At 41.3% G+C, this 20,287-nt stretch overlaps 1 protein-coding gene across 14 annotated transcripts in view; it reads left to right on the top strand.

Moving 5' to 3' along the window:
* Positions 1-20,287, top strand: part of EPS8 (epidermal growth factor receptor pathway substrate 8) — a 131,236-nt gene that overhangs the window by 33,487 nt on the left and 77,462 nt on the right. Inside the window, exons 1-2 of one of the 14 annotated variants that reach the window (XM_046904968.1) lie at positions 564-666; positions 4,813-8,917. The exons of 8 other annotated variants lie outside the window; for them this stretch is intronic. The gene's annotated coding sequence lies outside the window, so the exon portion shown is untranslated. Of the gene's footprint in view, positions 1-563; positions 667-4,812; positions 9,697-11,449; positions 12,230-20,287 lie in introns of those variants that run through there. 5 more of the 14 variants (XM_046904971.1, XM_040655647.2, XM_046904976.1 and 2 more) reach the window with 5 other exon arrangements.

Below are 20,287 nucleotides of genomic sequence, written 5' to 3'. Positions count from 1 at the left end.
CCAGAGCTCTGAACCCCAGAGCTTAAATAATACGACAACTTCAGCACTAATTCTGGCAATCTTTGAGAGAAAAGTTTCTGGGATTATTGCAATTGGTTTTCTGGTTGCCTAGAATCGAGAAAGCAGGGTAGTCATTGCAGTTTTTAACCAATGAATATTTTCAATTAGTAGAAGTTAGAGACCACAAATTTTATAGAAACCTAATCACTTGAGGTAGAAAAAAAATATTCTCCACAGCTCAGTGGAAGTATGCCTGTGTCTTGGTAGGGAAGGTCCCACATTTGAGTATGGTTGCTGGCTGTCATGGTTCTCAGTTTCCCAAGCCTGAATACCAGAATGGGGGAGAAGGCAAAAACCTTTGCTCCCCTATGACAGAACTGGGAAAACATCTCAGTGTGGAGCGACATCTTTTGAACATCAACGCCTTCAGGAAGGTACAATGAAGACTCACTGCACAAATAAAGATCGTGTCAGCCAACGCCTGCTTATCACGTCAAGTAGTGATTACACTGTGACGTAAATCACCTTGTGCTATGAATACATCCAATTGGATAGCTTGGCCTGGGACTGCACATAAGAAATGTGTCTGAGTTCAAATGCAGTTTTTTCCTTTCCTGAGAGCTGTAGTAGTACCGTGGGTGTAGAGCTTGAATTGCAGCGTATGTGGTGAGTGTCCTGCACTTGGGCTTAGACTGTTTTGTGTTCTGCTTTAATTTCCTCTCAGTTCTGTTCTGCTACCTGAAAACACAGTGTGCTCTTCTTAAATTGCAATTTTAATCTTTGTCTGCAACCTGAGTTCTCTCGTACAGTTTATTATTATTGTTGTTGTTGTTGATGATTTTTTTGAATTGATAGTGCTTTTTCTTAAGTCCATGCATCCTTTGGTGTCAGAGCAGTGGTATTTGCAGGTGATTGGCCAAAACAAATTGCAGAATCAGGTAAACAAACCTCCTGCCCCATTTCACCACAGATACAGATTATTGTGTGTCTGAGGTGCTGAAACATTGAGGCAGAAAACTGTATATCCCCATCAGCCTGCAAGTCACTAATGGTCAGCTATCAATGAATGTTTTGAAACCTAAGAAAATATTAGCTTAAGCAGTTAATTTAAACAGATCAGAACACTCTTTTTTTAGTACGCATTTTGCTTAGCTCCATGGAATCACTGAAGCTAGGTATTTCTGGTTGCTTCAGCATAGCAAAATAGAACTTAATTCTTGATGGGAATAAATGACGTTTACCATCCTGTTAACTGTGCCAGTCACCTTTATATCACCTTTATTTTTTATTTTGAAAATAAAATTCCTGAGAACTATTATGGGGGTAGATGTTTCTTTTTCCCTTTGATCCTGTGTTTCAAATCACGTGGTTACCTGATCTTTTAAATCCTAATGATAAGGAGGGCACTCTCCCATCAATATATTCAAGGCCTGGCTGCTCACATGGGGGATTTGCCTTTTGAGAAGTAGATAAATGGGGGCATTGTGAGTGCCATCACTGCATGTGGTGAGGTTGCTGCTGCTCATGTGTCCTGTGCTGCAGGCGGAAGATTGGTGTCATGGGTGAGAGCCACACTGCTCTCTGGATACCAGCAGCTTGTCATTGCAGACAGTATTTTTCCTTATTGTTTGTTGCTGAGAAGGTTCAGAAATGATCATCATCTCCTTCCTCCAGTGACTTAGGGAATGGTTTTAGTGTGCTTTTTTTAGGTTCACTGAAAGGGGAGATGCTCCACTTTTTGTTTGCGCTGAGTTTACTTACAATTATTTTTATTCCCTAAGTTAGATTTTCCTAACCTTACCTAGAGCCATTAAAGTCCCTGGGGAGGAAAAATGGATGTGAAGAAAAGGAGCGGTGGGAAGGAGGAAGAGGGAAGAAGTGGTAGTTAAACAGGTTTGGGTTTTGCTTACAGGTAGAGTGTTTATTTTATAATACAGCAGCTATTTGTAGTGCACAGGGAAGGTGAGGTGCTGGTGGATATGTGTAAGTGACATTTACACAGCTATGCAGCAAGGAGGGGCTGAGCATGAGCTGGTTCTTTCCTGGTTGTTGTAACTGGATCTGTAAAAGATGTCTATGCTTAATGCGCAGTTAATTCCATTCCCTGCTCTGGGCGTGCATGCCACGTGGCCGGAAATTGAATTAGTAAATGAGGTCCGATTCTATTGAAACAAAAGGAAGCCAACCCCCCATGGGGTGCAGGTGGAGAACACTCTTCTTCCTCACTCCTCCAAGGCCCTCAGAGATGGCTCTGTTCTGGGAGGCGGTGGTGGCCACATCGGGCCTTCGCAGAGGGCGTGCAAGCAAGGGAGCACACAGGCCTTGCCATGTGTGCGTAAAACTAGGCTGCCCTTTGATATGGCAGAGAGGGTGTGCATTCAGGCAATGGCCATCTGCTCCCTAGGATGAGTTAAATAGCCAAGCTGTTGTCTTAGAGCTAGACAACAGTGGAACCTTAACCTAGTGACCAGTGCCTCGTATTACTTCCATCCCATCTCATATAGGTGGGGTGGTGGCAAGAAAGCAGACGTGGAAGGAGATTTGTCAGCCAGCCAGTATGCTTCATTTGTGTGAGCTGGTGACACTGAGCCATGTTATCTTTATGCTTGGGCATGAGGAAGGATAGCAAGGAAAGAAATACACTAAGGTGCTCTGCAGAACAGTATAGTTACTTCAGTTCAAAATAGATGATATAAAAATCTGCTCTAACAACTGCGTACTGATACAAAAGTCACTAAGTACTTTGAAGGCTGTCTTGTTCCTAACTGAAGCTTGTTCCTAACAGCAAAGGATCACAGAGGAAGATGAAGACTTCTCAGAAGCAGGGGGGCCTCTATGTAGTTTTGAAAGTGAAGCCAGGGAAGGCAGAGCACATGGCCCAATGCAGACTCAATTGGACTTCATGATGGTTGAGAGCACCCAGTAACCTATCTTTCCAGCAGTATTTTGAATCTTGTCATGTTGTATCTTTCACCAGCGTGATTTAAACATAGTCAGCTTCTTTTATTGGCTCACTTAGTTAAAAAGCACCTTCACTGAGGAGATATTTAATTGTGTTCTAATTCTTTATTGAAGCACCACTCTGGCTTTCTGAGAACCTGAAGAATGCCACTAAAAGAGTGAAACCAGCACTCACAGGAATAAATAGCAGCACCATATCTGTGTCTTTTACCAACTGATAGATTATTGAAGGCTAATACTGCACCTCCCTTACTTCTTCAAATTCATTTGTTCCAGTTTGGTCCATTCTTTTGAACTATTTTGCAATGAATGGGTTCACTTTACAAGCCTGTGATCAGAAGCAGCTGTTCATTGTCATCCTTTAAATCGAATCCATCTGCCAGTGGGTTCTTTAAAGTGTGAATTTCAGATTGTCAGGAGACTTGGTAGTATCAGTATCCGGACGCTGTTTGCCAAAAAGGGGAGGGGAAACACAACAGTGCACTGAGGTGGGCTCTGGGATACCCTTGCAGTTTTCTCTGTTGTGCTTTGCTGCAGCCTGTGGAAAAGAGAGCTAAGTGGCTGCAAAGCAGTACTTCTGCACTGATATACAGATAAGTGTTCAGTTGTAGGTTGTATAAACTAATGGGCAGATGTACCATGATTAGCTTTCCAGAAGCTGTATGCGGTGCTTGCTGCCTGTTGTTTAATCCTGACCCTTTGATGAATGTCTATGACGTGCTCTTTTGGGGCAGATGAGTATTCTTCCAGAGGACGAATTTAAGAGGAAGAGAAGAGGCTTATGCAAATCAGCAAAAGGGAGACAATGCTGCTTCTTTGCCCCAGCATGCATGAACCATTTCTTATTTCTGTTTGGATTTAGAGGAGTCTGAAGCGTGTCCGCTGAGGCTGCTTTGCAAAATGCATTTACTGCAACATTTGAGAGCAATTAATGGTCCTTCACTAACTCATAATAGTCGTCCACTGTTATCGTAACTGTACGTAAAAGCTTCAGTCCTTAATAATGGTATTAGTAAATTGCATAGTGTGTATGAAACATAGCTTGGACTGCAGCCCACTGGTCTTATCTACAGATAACTTCTGATGTCTTCCTTCTGCCCTGTTTCTTCCTCACCCAGATTATAATGGGAAGATTGAGTTTGTGCTATGGTATGTGAATAGTTCTTTGGAAAAGCATTTGTTGCCAACAGAAGCTTATTCACCACAAAATGCCACATGTTTAGCAGGGTATATCATTTTCATTGTATCATTTCAGTTTAGGAGGGACAACCTCTTTTCTCACTGAAAAAAAAACCTCCTTTTTGGTAATATGAAGGCCTTACAGTATTCCTAGGCTCAGGGCTCTGGTATGATCTCCGGCTGCTGGGTGTATCTTCCAGCAGAGTTGGGTAAATGTTGTCCAGTGGCAGACCCACGCTCACAGGAGACCTCATGTGGTGGGTTAAGTCCGGAAATTCTGGTACAAGCTCCTTGTTCTCTGTTTCACCGTTGCAGTCTCTGAGCTTCAGTGGACAATGACGCAGCTGCCTCACTGCTGCATCCTTAGGGGAAGTGCCAAATCAGTGCTTTAATTAACACTGAATTCAGCACTGGCAGAACTATAAAGAAGGGACAAAAAAAGCCCCCAACAAAATAACAGCAATACAACAAAACACTCAGGCTGGTTTGTAAGTGTGTATTTTTATGTCAGTTGATGTTAGAGCAGTATTTTTGACATGCGGTGTCCCTTGTCATACGTTGCAAGAAGAGTCTTGCAACTTCTTTTTCAATAGAGAGAAAAGAGCACTCTGTATGGCAGAGCTTCTTATTGCCAAACACCTGATAAATTCAGATGATTTTCTTTTTTTCTAGATGAAGACTCATTAACGTGTTCCGCATGGAGATGGTGTGAATTGCACATTGAGTGAAGAGATTGATTGATGTTGGCTTATGTTAAGAAAATATGGCTGGCAGAAGGAGTCAATACATGCTCTTTTATTTTTCCTTGAAGTACATTGTTTTTCCTGCCTGCGTTTAATCAGAGAACTTAGCTGGGGAATGCAATTGCTTTGGAGCTGACAATATCTTGTTATCTTCCGTTAAAATACTTTGTGGTGTGAAAATACAGTCATTAAGATCTGGCACTCATTTGAACGCCCACTTTGGATGATAAATATTAAGTATCTGCAAATTAGCTGCAGGCAAAGAGCAAGGATTCAGTCCTTCACCATTTAACCTAGCAAGGAGTACAAGCTGTGTGCCAGTCAGCAAGTGGAAGACCTGATTCTGCAAGCCTGTGGACGAATAGCTGTCCTTCCCTATAGCCACTGAGCAGGAGCAGCTCAGAAAAGCCTTCCTGAGCAAACTGCTGGGGCTGGCTGGGTGCAGCATTGCTCGTAGAGGGCTGCTGGCAGTACTGGGGAACCTACCGCCTTCTGACTTCGGCTTTTCAGACTTCACAAGCTGTGCCTGAATGGAGGAATTTGGCAGGACAGGAGGGAGGAAAACTCTTTCCCTTCCTGCTTAAAAGTGTGGGGGTTAAACACAGCATTTTCCTGCAACATGGAAAGGCATAGGCAGGGTATGCTGAGCCTGGTGGGTGGGTATTTGGAGAGACAGCAGAGCTGTCTGAGAGGATTAGGAATGAAATGCCTAGATATGTTGTCTAGACTGTACTGATAAATAGGATGAAGTGTTGGTTTTTGTTTGTTTATGTTGCTTCTATTCCTTAGGCTTTTACAACCGTTTCTAAAAATAAAGTAAAATTAAAAAAAAAAAAAATCAGTATTTCAGCACCATGGTATGCCTTAAGTGGAAATACTGATTGGTGTTTATGTCTTCTTATCATTAGTTTCTCACGCGTGTGATGAATAATGGATTTTTGTCAATACCCGTGACTGACTGAATGTGTAATTTTTACATCTCTGAGGTGAATTAATAACATGAGCTGTGTAAAGCTTGGAGTTTCTTCTGCATTATACTGTCCTTGAATAGTTGCAAATAAAATTATGGCACCTGGTTTAATTTTTATCAGTTATGCAGGGCTATTTTATTCCTGGAAAGTAAGGTACAGGCAGTACAATCTGAAGAGTTTTGTTATCTCTGTAATTGCTGCAGTACTTGATGAAGGTTTGAAACAGCAGTGGTTGATCTGATAGAGATAGGAGAGCAAAATGTTGAAACTGCTGGCAACCCAATTGTCATGCAGTACAATTTTAGTAGATAATCTGATAGAGTCTTTATCATGGTGCCTCAATTTATACTGTAGCTATTACAGCTACAGGAGGAGGAAGTAGAAATTTCTTCCATTTTATTTATGTATTTCTAAATGCTAGGTGAAATAACTGTTAGCATGTAGAATATGTAAAACTCAATGTGTTTTTATAATCTACTGTTGTCAATATCTTTACCTATAGGATTCCTTCTTAATGCAGCCCATAACTTGGTTTCCTAGGAGAATTTACCATTTACCTTTTTCTTTTTCTTTTCTTTTCTTTTTGTCAATGCTTTGGTAAGCAGAATTTCTTAGTGTTTTATACTGAATCTGGGAAGACGTGTTTAGAGGGAAAAAAATCTTAAAACCTTCTCTTTGTTATTTGTTCACATACAGTTTTCCCTGAAAGCACCCCATAGTGTTCTCTGTAACCATATAGTAGTCTGTCATCTACCATTAAAAACAGGATTACAAAGAGCAGTGAGCTAAAGGATATATTTGTAAGTACATAAAGTTAAATACTAAATGTACATTAAGATGATTTACTTTCATCTTCACCACTGGTGTGATAAAGTTGCTCTTTGTGAGATGTCACTGGGCGATATGAAATAAGAACAGTGCTTTTTAGGGTGATTTTTTGCTGGGATGACTGCTTTGGGTTTGCAGGGCAGCCTGAATCAGCTAAGTACTGAGCCGTAGCCATATGTGCTTGTGATACTCCTCTCCTTGCAGTTGCTCATCCAGAGATACAAACTAGTCAGGAAGACAGGGCACGGATGGGTGAATCATACTTCGTGATTTCACAGAATAGCTGTTTTCCTGCTGGCATAATTTAAATTTCACTTCTCTGTTGCACTGCGGTTACATCAAAGTAAGCCTGAAGTTCTGACTTCTGTGGCTGCTCAGTTTGATGCTGAGTTTGTGGCAAGGCACTATGCTATTACCAAGCTCCTAATATCATCTGATTTTGTCCCTTTCAGCGTCCTTTCCATCGTTCAACCAAGAGCCTTTGCCACCATATCATATGTCTTAACATCAGACATGCAGTGCATGGTGCATACTGTGGAGCTGTGTCTGTGCTTTGTCTTCTGGAGACGAAAAGCGTTTAATGCAAGGGAAAGCTGTTTTCTTTGTGGACCAAATCCCTGATAAGTATAGGTCTGATTCAGATGACATCTTAGTCATAAGATGCTATCAAACTGCATTGAGTAGAATTATGTGCTTGTGAGATCCTCGGAAACATGTGAACTTCAGCTCCTGTTTACTTGGAGGGACGTTATCCTCACCCTCTACTCTTCCCTGGTGAGGCCACATCTGCAGTACTGTGTCCAGCTCGGGGCTCCTCAGTTCAAAAAATATAGAGATCTTCTAGAGGGAGTCCAGTGGAGGGCCACAAAGATGATTAGGGGACTGGAGCATTTCTTTATAAGGGAAGGATGAGAGATTTGGGACTGTTCAGCATGGAGATTATCTAAAGTGAGGATGTCAAAGGGATGGGACCAGGCTCCTTTCAGTGGTTTGCAGTGACAGGACAGGGGGCACAGGGCACGAGTTGAACACAGGAAGTTCCATACAAACATGCAAAAAAAATTCTTCACTTTGAGGGTGACAGCACTGCAACGGGCTGTCCAGATTGGTTGTGGTGTCTCCTCTGCACACTTTCCCATGTAATCTACTGTAGGGAACCTGCTTTAGCAGGGGGTTGGACTTGATGATATCTTGAGGTCCCTTCCAACCCCTATGATTCTGTGTACAGCTGGTTACACTAATGATTAATATAATAGAGGTGAAATGCAGAGAAATATGGTCTGCAGAGCAAATAAGGAAAAACAAATTCCTTCTGAGAAATGCAAGAGTAAAGTTCAGAGTGCTGGCAAGGCACTCCTACACCTGCACAGTTTTATAGCACTCATCTGTAAATTCCAGTTGAAGATTTCATTTTTTAAACAGTCAGAGAATCATTCTTCAGGTTTCATGTTGACCCCTCACTGATTTCAGAAGGTATTTTCTCTGCCAGACATTTTAGTAAATGTCACAGGGATCAACCACTTTATGATGTGGTCAGTCCACAGGTGCTAAACTATTACATCTTATTCTTGTTTGGAGGAGACTCTAAGAAATTCAGATTAGAACTCTTTCTACTTAGTTGTTATTGTTACTTGCATTGTCTGAAATACAAAGCAAAGCACTTTTCTATTGCGGGTACATTTAGAAAAGCATTTTCCAAACTTAAACAAGTTCATTGTTTAATGATTGCATTATATGAAAAAATTGGAAAAAATATCCCTCAGTTCCATCCTTGAAGGTGTTTAGAGTGACACTCTCATCTTCACACACAGAGAAACATTTATTCCTAATACTTTAAAAAGCATGTTTATCAGAAAATCCTTAATTAGTTATTGGTATGGCAAATAGAGTTACTCAAGCAGCTGTAAGCCACAGTCCCCTTCCCCTTTTCCCTCCTCCTGCTTAGTTCCTTCTTTCTGCACTTCAGCACACTCCGTCTGTGTGCATGTGTGGGATCACTCTCTCCACTATCTCTTCCTTGGGCTCATTTCCGTTCTTTGCTGGCAAAGAAACTCGTTATTGAATCAGCAAAATCAGCCAAACCTTTCCAGGCCAAATCAGCCAAACCTTATAGCTTGTTTTGAAGATTATGTGAGGTGGGAGGAGTCCTTGAAATCAGTCTACTGCTGTTCTGACACTTCACCTTCGGTTTGAACAGCTGCTGTCTGCTCTGGGCCTTTCCTCAAAATTGCTCAGGTGAGGTCAGTAGTTTGCAAGCTTTTTTTTAACCAGCCCTTTTGTCTCCTGGAGTTGTACCTAGAACCTGGGTTGCCTGGCAAAGCTGAGCTTTGGGTATGTGTGTCTCGTGTTTCTTTCACTTCCAAGGAATGCTCAGCCTGTTGCTTGGCGCTCTGAATGGCTCCATACATGGGTGTTCCATGGTGCGTTTGCTGCTGAAATAACAGAGCAAGACCCTGGTGCCGTGGGCAGTAATCGTGAGATGGACTTTTTGATATGTAGGAAGCTGCAGGGATTATGCTCCTAATACTTCAGAAAATCTCTGCAGAAAATCTCTTTGACAAGCTGAGTGGGGGTTTAATGGGTGTGGCTGAAATGCTATGGGATGCCGGCACACAACTGTAGTGACTTCACAGGCACGGTTTGCACTGTCAAACTAAGTTCTTTGCTTTGAAACATGCAGTGATTTAAAGTTTTGTTAATGCTAAATTCACGATTCCTTCAGATAAACTAATAGCGCCTCTTTGAGAAGCCGTGCTTTTCTTCTCCTCTCCCCCTTTATAAAGGTATTCACAGTTGTAAGATTATAAGGCAGTGAATAGATGTTACACAGAAACCAGGTAAATGTTTACTTATTAAGTGTAGGAACTCTTGGTTAACGCCCTCTGAAAACTCAGTGAGGCACTTCACACAGTAACTAACTCATAAGAAGAAGGCACCTTTTTGCTGATATGCAAAGTTCTTTGTCATTCGGGGAAGAACTCATGCAGCATCTCGAGTGTCAGCGACTCCTGACTGTATGTTTAAAGTATTTTTATTTGAGGTGGAGCTCTGAAAGAACCTATTATTAGCTATGAAAGAATTCATTATTTGCTATTTTGGAATCAATGATCACCGGTCAAAGTATGTAACAAAAAAATGGCTATGTTTCGTACAGTATTGATAATATCAGACTGTTAACCCTTTGACTGTATATAGCTTATTGGCAGCAAAGTATCTTGTAAAATATGACTTTGGGAGAGCTTAAAGCATTAATGTCACTTTTCAGAAGATGAAAGTGTAAGCTGTGAGTACACAGCCTTAATCCTAAGGATTTCCTTTTTAATTGCTTGGATTTTTTTTCCCCAAAGTAATGAAGCGTGCTGCTTCTAACATCTTTCAGTATGTAGTAGAGGCTTGACAGTGACGAGTAGACTTTCAAGCAGATGATACAGTAGATTACTTTTTTTGTTGTTTGTATCAAAGGAAAGTGCTTGGCTGAAATCTGACCTAGTTACATATATGTATCTTTTGTAGTGGATATATCATTTGGATACAACCTGAGTTTGTTTTGGAATAACGAAGGTTTTTCTTTTTGGGTGCTACACTAAAATAAAATGTTTCCGCACTGAATTTCACCCGGTGTTGTCCCAACCATTCATAGAGGAGCTCAAATGCCAGCTTGTGGTGAGAACAAGCAGGAGCAATCGTTGGGAAAATGATGCAGAGATATGAATTAGAGAGGGTTCACTGTGAAACCAGCACGGAGAGGAAAAATGAGACATTTTTCTAGAGCTGTGGTTAACATAACTTTATTTATTTATTTTTTAGATAGGAGCGAGGATGTTTTTTTTCATTATAGGGATGATGTGTGTATGTGGGACTGGGGCACCTCTAAGGTGGTACTGAGTGGTGTTGCCTTTGGTCTAGAAGTTCTGAAGTGATGGCTGTGCATTTGTTCAGCTGTGTCTATGGCACACATGACACTTTGCTGTTGTAGGAGGAACTTCCTCTTCATCTGGGAGCAAATTAAGTGTCTGTGGTACTGACAGGGAAGTAAGAAGAAGCAGAGCTTTATCTCTGAGGGGTTTTTAGTGAGCCTAACAGATCATTCAAATATTTTCCTGTTGACTTAGTGAAACCACTGGTTTTGGCTGTAAACTTTTTTTAAGAATTAGGTCTGCCAATGGACACTGAAGATAGATATGAATTTGGGAGGAGGCGTGAGGAGCTCTTTTCAGGAGGACCTGTGTAGCTGTAGGCCACGAGCTTCCTGAGACTACAGAAGAAGGGTTTGAGTAGGTGTGGGACCATGTCAGGGCCATGTTCTTGCAGTGGCCTTGTGCAAGATTTCCCTCATTCATTTCTGTGAGCATTGCTGCACTCACTGCTGCACGCAAATCCTCCCTGAGGAGCCAGGAGATGCATCATGAGGTTGTAGCCAGCTTTGTTTCTCCTGCATATCTCAGACACACCTCTGCTACCCAGGAGTGCAGGAGAAGCGTGGGGGACACAGAGGTGCTGCGCTGGTTACAAGGGCTGGGTCTCTTGACACAAGGCCTCAGGTGCTCTCTCTTCCCATCCTTTGCATATGCTTAGTTTCATTTTGCTGTGTCCGTGAAAGATGACTTTGAGTCCAAGAATTTCTTTGTGGTTTAATTACAGAACCTGTTGACTTTCACCCATCCCTTTGGCAGTACTCAGCCAACGCCCTTTGTCACCTGCTATCTGCGTTGTTAATTTGAGCTGAGAGAAACAAACAGAACACTTTTTTTTTCCTCTCATGCTGTCATCTGAAACCCTGCAATGCCTGCGAGGCAGAGCATTTTGCATTTATCTGGGCTTCCTAAACGTGGTGCTGAGGACCAGCAACTGGCACAGGGCAGGAGCACAGTGAGTCAGGACTCATCTTGTGGTTCCAAGCTGGCAGTTTGCCTGGTCATCTCCAGCAACGTCACTTAGGAAGAGGATCAGGGACTTAAAAGTAGGAAGCAGACAGCAGCCCATCCCATAGTGACAAGGAAGGGGCTCCTTGTCCTAGAGCAGGAAGTAAGTTGCAGTGGATCCAGGTATGTTTGCTTTTGATTAATTCTTGTTCCTTTTGTTTTCCTGTAAGGTTTTTTTTCTTTCTTTCTTTTTGTATCAGTACATTCTTGAGCAATATGAAAGACCTAAGTCCAAGGTAACTTATGACACCTTGTTCAGTCTCTATTTTGTTGTATTCCAATAATAGAAACTCTCCAGATTTTATAGACACTTCGATCTTGTGCACTGGAGAGATAGGATTATGGCTACATCCACCTATCTGTAATCATGCTGTGTTTGACTGGGTTGTTTTGGCTCTGAGAAAGTTGAAAGAAAGTCGTGGTGTGGGTTTGTTTAAGTTCTCCTGTTGAACTCTGAAGACTGTATTCTATGCCCTCACTACTCACAGTAGAGGAAACACTGGTGTGAATCTGCTAAAGCTGCCAACTGTAGCTTTGTTCTCACACAACTGAATTGCCAAAGAAGACAGCAAGAAAGGTTGCCTTGGAAGGATCACGGAAAATCACTTTCAGCTTTGGAGAAGTGGTAGGTGGGTCAGCTTCCTTTCGTTACCTGTTGGAAGAGGTTCAGGTTTTGAGGCTGCCTTTGTGCTCGGTGGTGGCTGTCACCTGGCAGTGACTCAGGTTAGAGCGTGGGGCCACACCTGTGCTGTCGCCTGCTTTGGTCCTGCTGGTGATGAAAATGGCAGCAGCCTGGTCTGGGTGCCAGGCCGGTCCCATGACTAACAAGGCTGTATGGATGGCAGACAGACAGAGGGATGCTCCCAGGCGCTTAATCTCCTTTTCCTGAGACAGAGGCGAGCTGGGTAGAAACCTTTCACCACCTGGTGTTAGCCTGTGAGAAATCAATGGAGCTGGCTGGGCTGCGTTACTCCTCCACTACTATGATGTTAGCCATTGTATAAATTAGTTATTTTAGATTCATGTTTTTCTTTCTCTTTTTTTTCCCCGAGTACATTTTGACCAATTTCACTTCTCAGTTTGTGAGAAGCAGTGTTCTTGGTCTTCATTTGTTAGTGTGCTGTTGGATATTAATGTTTGACCTTTGGAATTAGTCATGTAATTAAGGAGTGGTTTGACCACATATTCCATGTTTATAAAAATTGCTAAGAAATAACTTAGTGAGTAATAATGGTGCTAGCTGCTGATCCTTTGGGCTGCAGTCCTGGTGCTTGCACAAGCAGCTATAAGTTTTTCCTCTCCAGTGTTCAGCCAGCCCCAGCAATGAACGCTGTGATACAGCAGAAGTGGCTCTGTTCTTGAACTGCTTATACTCAAGACCTGATTCAGAAGAGGAAGTTGAAACATTTGCTTCATGGTCTCCTTTTCACTGTGTGCTTTTTTTCCAGTAGTTCATGTGATATTTAAAAAAGTATTGCTGTAGTGTGATGTGTCTTCTGGACATGGTATATAGGCACTTAAAGAATATTTTAAAAGTTTGAATTCTGAATTAAAAACTCAGTAACTCTGAAACTTGAGGCTTTAATTGAAGAAGAGAGGCTGATACTAATAAGAAATGTTTTAAATATACAAATTGGGCTTTTCACTTCAGATTAAAGTTAAGTTAGTTTAACTTAAACATGTTTTTTTCCCCCCAAATTTGTAAATGGGCATGAATGTCCTCTCAGTTTTTGGGGAAAAAAACTGTGCTTTGTCACCTTCCCCTGATATTGGCATTTCTGATTCTGCTTTATACAATTTGGTATGTTTAATTCTGATGCCTCAGTATTTTCTCTTACAATATCTGTATTAAGTAGGATAACAAACAGAATATTTCAGCATATTAGTAAGTGTATTAATTAGCAAACAACCCAGGCTGATGTTTTTGAGAGGATTTTTAATTTTTTTTCTATGTATTTTTAAAACTCCCTGAATCTGTGGAGTGATGTGCTGTGCATACTGAGTCATGGCAAAGGATTCCCAGTTGCAGCTCCTCTCTCTCTGACAGTGGATTCATGCCTTTTAGCATGAATTCAGAGCAATAGTTGTTCATAGCTGACAGCAAGCAGCCACACAGCAATGATGACTGATGCAAAACTGAGTGCTGTTCTGCCTTTGGAATACTCTGTACCTCAGTTTCCCAAATGGCTGCTTCTCTGCAGCACTTGGTGTTCACCGTCTCCTTTCCTGAAAAAGAAAATGTCAAAAACTCTCTATTTTTAAAATATTGTATAATTTCCTTTAGTGCAAAGGGGAAATGCTACTTAGAGTTCATCAGATTAAACTGATGCAAAGCTACTTTTTACAACAGTCTGTTCGGAGGTTTATATTGGTGTGTGATGTTGAAGAATTCTCACTTTAAACCCAGGAAGCTTAAATTACTTTAAATGAGAATGAAGCAGCAAAAGCTGGATTTAATAATCAACTTGTTTTATTTTAGTTACAAAACACTGAGAAAGAAAGGCTTTTGGTGATAGTATCTGTAGGTCTGGAAAAGGACAGTCTGCTTTTGGAGATGCTTTTAAGTGGGTGTGCCATAGGGATGCCAGTGCATGTTTTGCTTCTTCATTATGGGCATTTTTGTTCCAAAGTAGTTTTCTTTGTAAGGATTACAAAAGCACTCTTAAAACGAAGACCAACGAAGCACTAGGATTTACCAGAGCAAATATTTCAGCAGTTATACCTGGTTTCTGTTACCACTTGTTTTAATAAAAGGTCTGTATCAGGTATTTGTTCCATTCCAAAGTATCCCACTTAAAATGAAAAAGGTAATATTGTACCTTTACAATAGGCAATAAAGAAACAGATTATTTCACAGAATCCGTCAGGGATGTGGTAGGGATTCATTGGTTTTACAGCCCCCTAAAACTGAGTGTTTATAGAGCGTTTAAGCTGGTGCTGCCATCCATCTGCTCCTGCTTAGGTTCTTAAAAATCCTGCCCTGTCACAGGTCTCAGCAGTTTCACCTCCACCATCAGCAACTTCTTCCTTCCTGAGCTTGTCAAGTGGCTGGAGTGCATCTAAGTTCATGTAGTTAGTAGCATATAAAGTACCTAAAATGCATAGAACTGGCTGGAGAATTAAGCTGTATTTTAATATAAAAAGAGAAAACCAGTGGTAAGGGAGATGTTTGGCAGTTACACTGTGTAATTAATTGAGCTTGGAGGAAAAGCCTTTGTGATGGGCTGCAGTCACTTAGCAGAGCTGTTTTATACTGAAACAGAGGAGGAAAAATATGGGATGTAAAATAGTATATACAAGAAGAAACGTTCATTTTTTTGACCCCTTGAATGGCAAGTCTAGGATCATAGGTCACTGTTACTTAACTGTTAAGATAATTGCCACTGGTAGCAGTGAGCTAGCATTCCCCTCCCCATAGGGGAATGCTTCCAGAATGCTTCCAGAAACTCTTCCAGTTTGCTTTTGCTGTCTTTCAGTCTGCCAATTTTACTCAAGAGCCAGGATAGTGGGAACTGTATAAATGAAAATGTGGAGCTAAAGGCAAAAGGAAGGGGACTGAGGAGGTCTGGCTCGTAGCAGTCTCTCTAGGAGTGGGATTGAGTGGAGATCCTTATGAATAAGTCTTCAACCTTAATGGTTTTTCTGTTATAAATGTTTTTTTTTTCTTTTTCTTTTTTTTTTTTTTCATTTATCAGTACTGGTTTTCCAGTCACCAGATCTTTTCTCAGGAAAAACAGGGTATGCAAATTTAAGTTGTGATGAAAGGGGCATGGAGAAATACAAGTAAATGCACCCTTTCTCCTCAGAGAACTTCCTTTTTTCTTCCATCTCTTTTTTTTTTTTTCTTCCTTTTTCTTTGCTCATAAAAAGAAACGGAAGGTCTGTCTTTTCTTCACATGGAGAGAACTCCTTTCAGCACTGTATCAAAGTGCAGTGTGCTGTTAATCACTTATGCATTTTGAGTTGGAAGGAAAAAAACAGCCAGGTTATTCACTTCTGTGCTCAGTCAGGGAGATAAATTTGAGATGTGAGAGTGGATACTTTGGTTTTGTTTTTTATCCAAATCGGGAGGAAGGGAAATGTATTATAAGTTGGTGACAGCTCTAATGCCCAGATGTGAATACTTCAGTAACCATCATGTCCTATAAATCTCAGACACCTGTCCAAACATCAGGGTTAGCCTAGAAAAATACTGTTATTTATTTTGCTACCTGAGTTGATAGAGTCTACTGAAATCCATGTTTGCAGCTGAGCTTAAATGCATTTTAATTCTGTTTGTACTAACCAACGCTTGAAAAATCTGGCACTATCATAGTGCTCATGAATTAGAATACATAATTTTTTTTTTATTTTTTTTTTAAATAAAAATACAAAATGAGGGTAGACCAGTGGATAAATTGAATCAAGAAATGCTGAAGACGAGGTTGAATGGGGAACGGGGCAGCCTGATCTATTGGGTGGCAACTCTCCGTGACAGGGAGTTGGAACTGGGTGATCTTAACAGTGCTTTCCAACCAAAGGCATTCCATGACTATATGACCCTATGATAAGAGCTTGCCCAAGTGAACGCACACAGTGCAATCTGTTTGCAGTGTCCAGAGTGCCTGTTATGTGCTCAGTGGTTATTCCCCCAGACCACTTTTTTGGCCAGAATGAGTTAAATTTCAAAAAGTTTTGCTTTTTTCTCTTTGAAAATTGAAAATGCACATGTGAAGCCTTCAGACAACCAAGGATATGCTTTTCTTGGGAAGCTGAAGACTCTTAAGCTTTACAGCCCATTAGCAGAAGCTCCTCTGCAGCATGCACGTGAACCATGCAGTCCAGATGTGCGGCCCCTCCAGTCCCTTGAAGGGATGTTACTTCTTCTCTGGAGGAAATATCTGAAGGCCAGCTCATGGCAGTGATTCCTGGGTGAAGATGGGGAATGGAACTTCAGGACCAAAATAAGTGTTTTTCAGTGCCTTCCTTTCTCTCTCTTTACCGTCTCTAGGGGATGGTAGGAGAGTACCCAAATTCTTAGATGCATTAAGTAATGAAAGGCAAGAGTGTTCTGATGTTCTGTCTTAAACACAAAGCCGTACAAAGCTTTACTCACAGTCATTTCAGAAAGCAGAAGGTGGCTGATGATTGGAAGTATGGAATGCAGGAGACGGAACAACTTTTAAAGTCCAGAGAGATAGAATTGAAGGGATTCTTACTGCATATGTGACACATCCCTTCATCATCTTATTTTCACTTTTTTCTTCTCTTGCTCAACCCCTCCTTTACCACAGAAATACAAGGAGCTGCCTAGGGAGTTGACACAGAGGTAAAGTGGGGTATGGAAGTAGAAGTGTTGATATCCTTAACACTTAACATGCTAGGTTGGCTGTGTGCTAAATTTGTAAGACTCAGGCTAAGTTATCTAGCTGGCACCATGAGCGCCAGCACAACTGCCTAGGTAATTTGGTGTCCAGTCATACCTGTTTTTAGGACAGGACCAAAAATCTCAGTGCGTGTTTGTGGAAATTGACCAGTTTGTGAAACATCTTCAGTGTGCTTCTTTTTTGTACCATATGAATATGTCATGAGAGTGGAGACAATGAGCAACCACAAAAGCTGATTATGCGCTAGGTTGGTCTAGCAGGTATAGAGAAGTGCTTTCATTTAGTAGGTTGCACTTTTCAAGCCCAAACAAGGGAACAGTCATGGAGGAAACATCTGTTGATACGCTCTGAAAGTCTGCTTCTCTGTCTTTCACATGAGTCATAAGAACTGGCAACAAAAAATATAATACTTTTCGGTGATTCCTTGTGAAACAAAAGGGAACCACAAGCTATTACTAGACTGTCAGGGATATACAGGGATATTCTCCCACAACCAACCTGACACCTGACTGCTCACCAAGAACATGTGCTTGCAAAGCCTTGAGTGAGAGACGGTAAAGCACAGCCTACCTCCTGGGGTGGTGAAAATATCGCTGGAAATATCGCCGGCTAATTTGAACTCTGTCTGTTCAGTAAGATGAACAATGAAGTTTACTGCAGTTTTTGCTACTGCTATATTGAACTTTGTATTAAGAAAAAAATATGGGACATGGGGTAGAAGGATCAGGCTTGATGTCATTATTTTTGGGTGGATGTTCTGAGAAAATTGCAGGATAGAACAGGGTAGCACCGCTGATGTTTTTGGAGGGCATTAAGAAAGTCTCCAATGCTTGCAGATGGAAATGTAGTGTATGCTGTGTTACATTAAAGAGAGATAGTTTACTTTCAGGAGCTTCAAGTCAGATAATGTTAAGAAAATAATGGTGATATGTTTTGTCTGCACATCTTGGGTGGCTGTGGAAGCCAGTCTTCCTGCTTTACTACCCGTTTCTTCTTTAAGAGGCTTTAAGAGGCTTCCTCATCTCTCCGATATCTAGATTCCAAAGAGCAGGCAATGCTACTAGTTATTTATGCTAAGTATTGTCAAAATTAAATCCAAAATATTTTAAATCCTCACTTTCAAGCGTATGTTTTCTCTCCTAATGTTGCTAATAGTTTCTAAGAAGTGGTAGCTTGCCAACTGCTCAGAACTTTTGTGGCCTGTTTCTTTTTAATCATTTACTAATCAGTCTTGTAAAATATTATTTAGTCTCATTTTGATAGGATCACAAGGTGAAGTAGATTTTCTGGTCTATAGTCTTGAGATGATCTGCTATTTATGTATAATATATTTGTTGTATTTTTATTCTATATATTATACATACAGCTTATACAGGTGGTGTTAAACTTTGATAGGGAAAACTGCTTATTAGATCCTTTTATAACAATGCGTGTGCTTATTGATTTGCTGCTCTAGTTTTTTGCCTTTAATAATGCTTATAAACATAGCATTTTATGAGGAAAAGCTACAACCCTTGAATCGGCAATTGATTGTTTAAAAGTCACTTTATGAGGTTAGGGTTTCTGTTTGGTTCTGTCCAGTCTCATAGACTGATCTCCCTTCCTGAGCATTTTCACCTCATTAAGTTTGTGTTGACCAAAGCGTGCTCTGACACTGTCTCTTCATCACATTACCTGTTACTGAGTGGTGCAGTAGGGACCATCCGGATATGTAATAGAAAATTAATGAAGAACTTAGCCTTATATATGGAACAACAGCATTCAGTTTGCTTCGCTACAATAGCATTAACATCCTATTGCAAACAAGCATGAAAGCAGTAGACCTTATTTATCTCGCTAGTCAGCAGCAATCACTCTTGACTGTGCACGAGAGCCAGATTTGCTGAGTGAGGAGATGCCTTTTTTATTCTGTTATTTATCAGAGCAGAACTGCTGCCTTTACTCTCAAAGCACTTTATTTATTTATTTTGAAGATTGCACTCTTGCAGATGAATTGAAGTGTAAACCCATTTGTGGAGAAACTGCATTCAGAAAAGTACTTCAAACCTCCTTTTAAAGGTTATTCCCCACATTTTTTTTTTCCCCATTATTCAATATTTATCAAATAGATTCAAAGAAACTTGCTATTTGGTGAAGTTATTTGTATGCTACCCTGGAGCTGTTGATAAAATGCCTGTGATAAAATACTAGTAAGACTGTATAGATGTATGCTGTAGCAAGCTAGAGCATAGCACAAGACCAGCATGGGCTCTTCAGATGCTTCATTTGTTTTTAACTTCATTATTTGTCTTTAGACATGCAAAATGGAGTGACTTCAGTTTTATTCACTATTCCTAAAGGGGAAGAGGGTCTCTGGGGAGAAACTAGCAGGTCTTATTGTCAGGGCTTTAAACTAGGTTTGAAGGAAGAGCTGGGTAATAGTGAGCCTGCCCCTGACAAGGTGTGGGACAGCTTAGGTTAGAGAGACAGGGTGCTAGTGGAGGCCCTCAACCTGCTGCTCTGAGATGTGCTGACAACACTGCAGCTCATCTGAAATCTTATGACCATGACCCAGGGACCACTGAGGCAATAGGAGAAGACAAGAGGGAACGTCAAGTGAAGTATTTCAAAGGAATTAAGGAGTTATTCTCCAAGAAGGCACCAAGGCCATAAAATCATAGAAGGTTAGTGAAGACCTACAAGATCATCCAGTTCAACTGTCTGCCTATCACCAATAGTTCTCACTAAACCATGTCCTTCAACATGATGTCTAAACATTATTCGAACACCTCCAGGGTTGGTGACTCCACCACCTCCCTGAGCAGCACATTCCAGCACCTGACCACTCTTTTGGAAAAGCAGTATTTCCTAACATCCAGCCTGAATCTCCCCTGGCACAACTTGAGGTCATTCCCTCCAGTCCTATCACTAGTTACACAAGAGAAGAGGCCGACTCCCAGCTCACTGCAACCTCTGTTCAGGTAGTTATAGGGAGCAGTAAGGTCTCCCCTGAGCCTCCCCTTCTCCAGACTGAACAATCCCAGCTCCCTCAGCCACCTCCCATAAGGCCTGTGCTCCAGACCCCTCACCAGCTTCGTTGCCCTTCTCTGGACTTGCTCCAGGGCCTCAATGTCTTTCTTACAGTGAGGGGCCCAAAACTGAACACAGTACTCAAGGTGTGGCCTCACCAGTGCTGAGTACAGGGGGACAATTACTTCTCTGTTTCTGCTGGCAGCACTGTTTCTGATACAAGACAGGATGGCATTGGCCCTCTTGGCCACCTGGGCACACTGCTGGCTCATGTTCAGCTGAGCATCAACCAATACCCCCAGGTCTGT

Source organism: Gallus gallus, chromosome 1 (assembly GCF_016699485.2).
Source record: "Gallus gallus isolate bGalGal1 chromosome 1, bGalGal1.mat.broiler.GRCg7b, whole genome shotgun sequence".
Lineage (NCBI taxonomy): Eukaryota > Metazoa > Chordata > Aves > Galliformes > Phasianidae > Gallus > Gallus gallus.
This window is presented reverse-complemented; position numbering and strand designations above follow the sequence as displayed.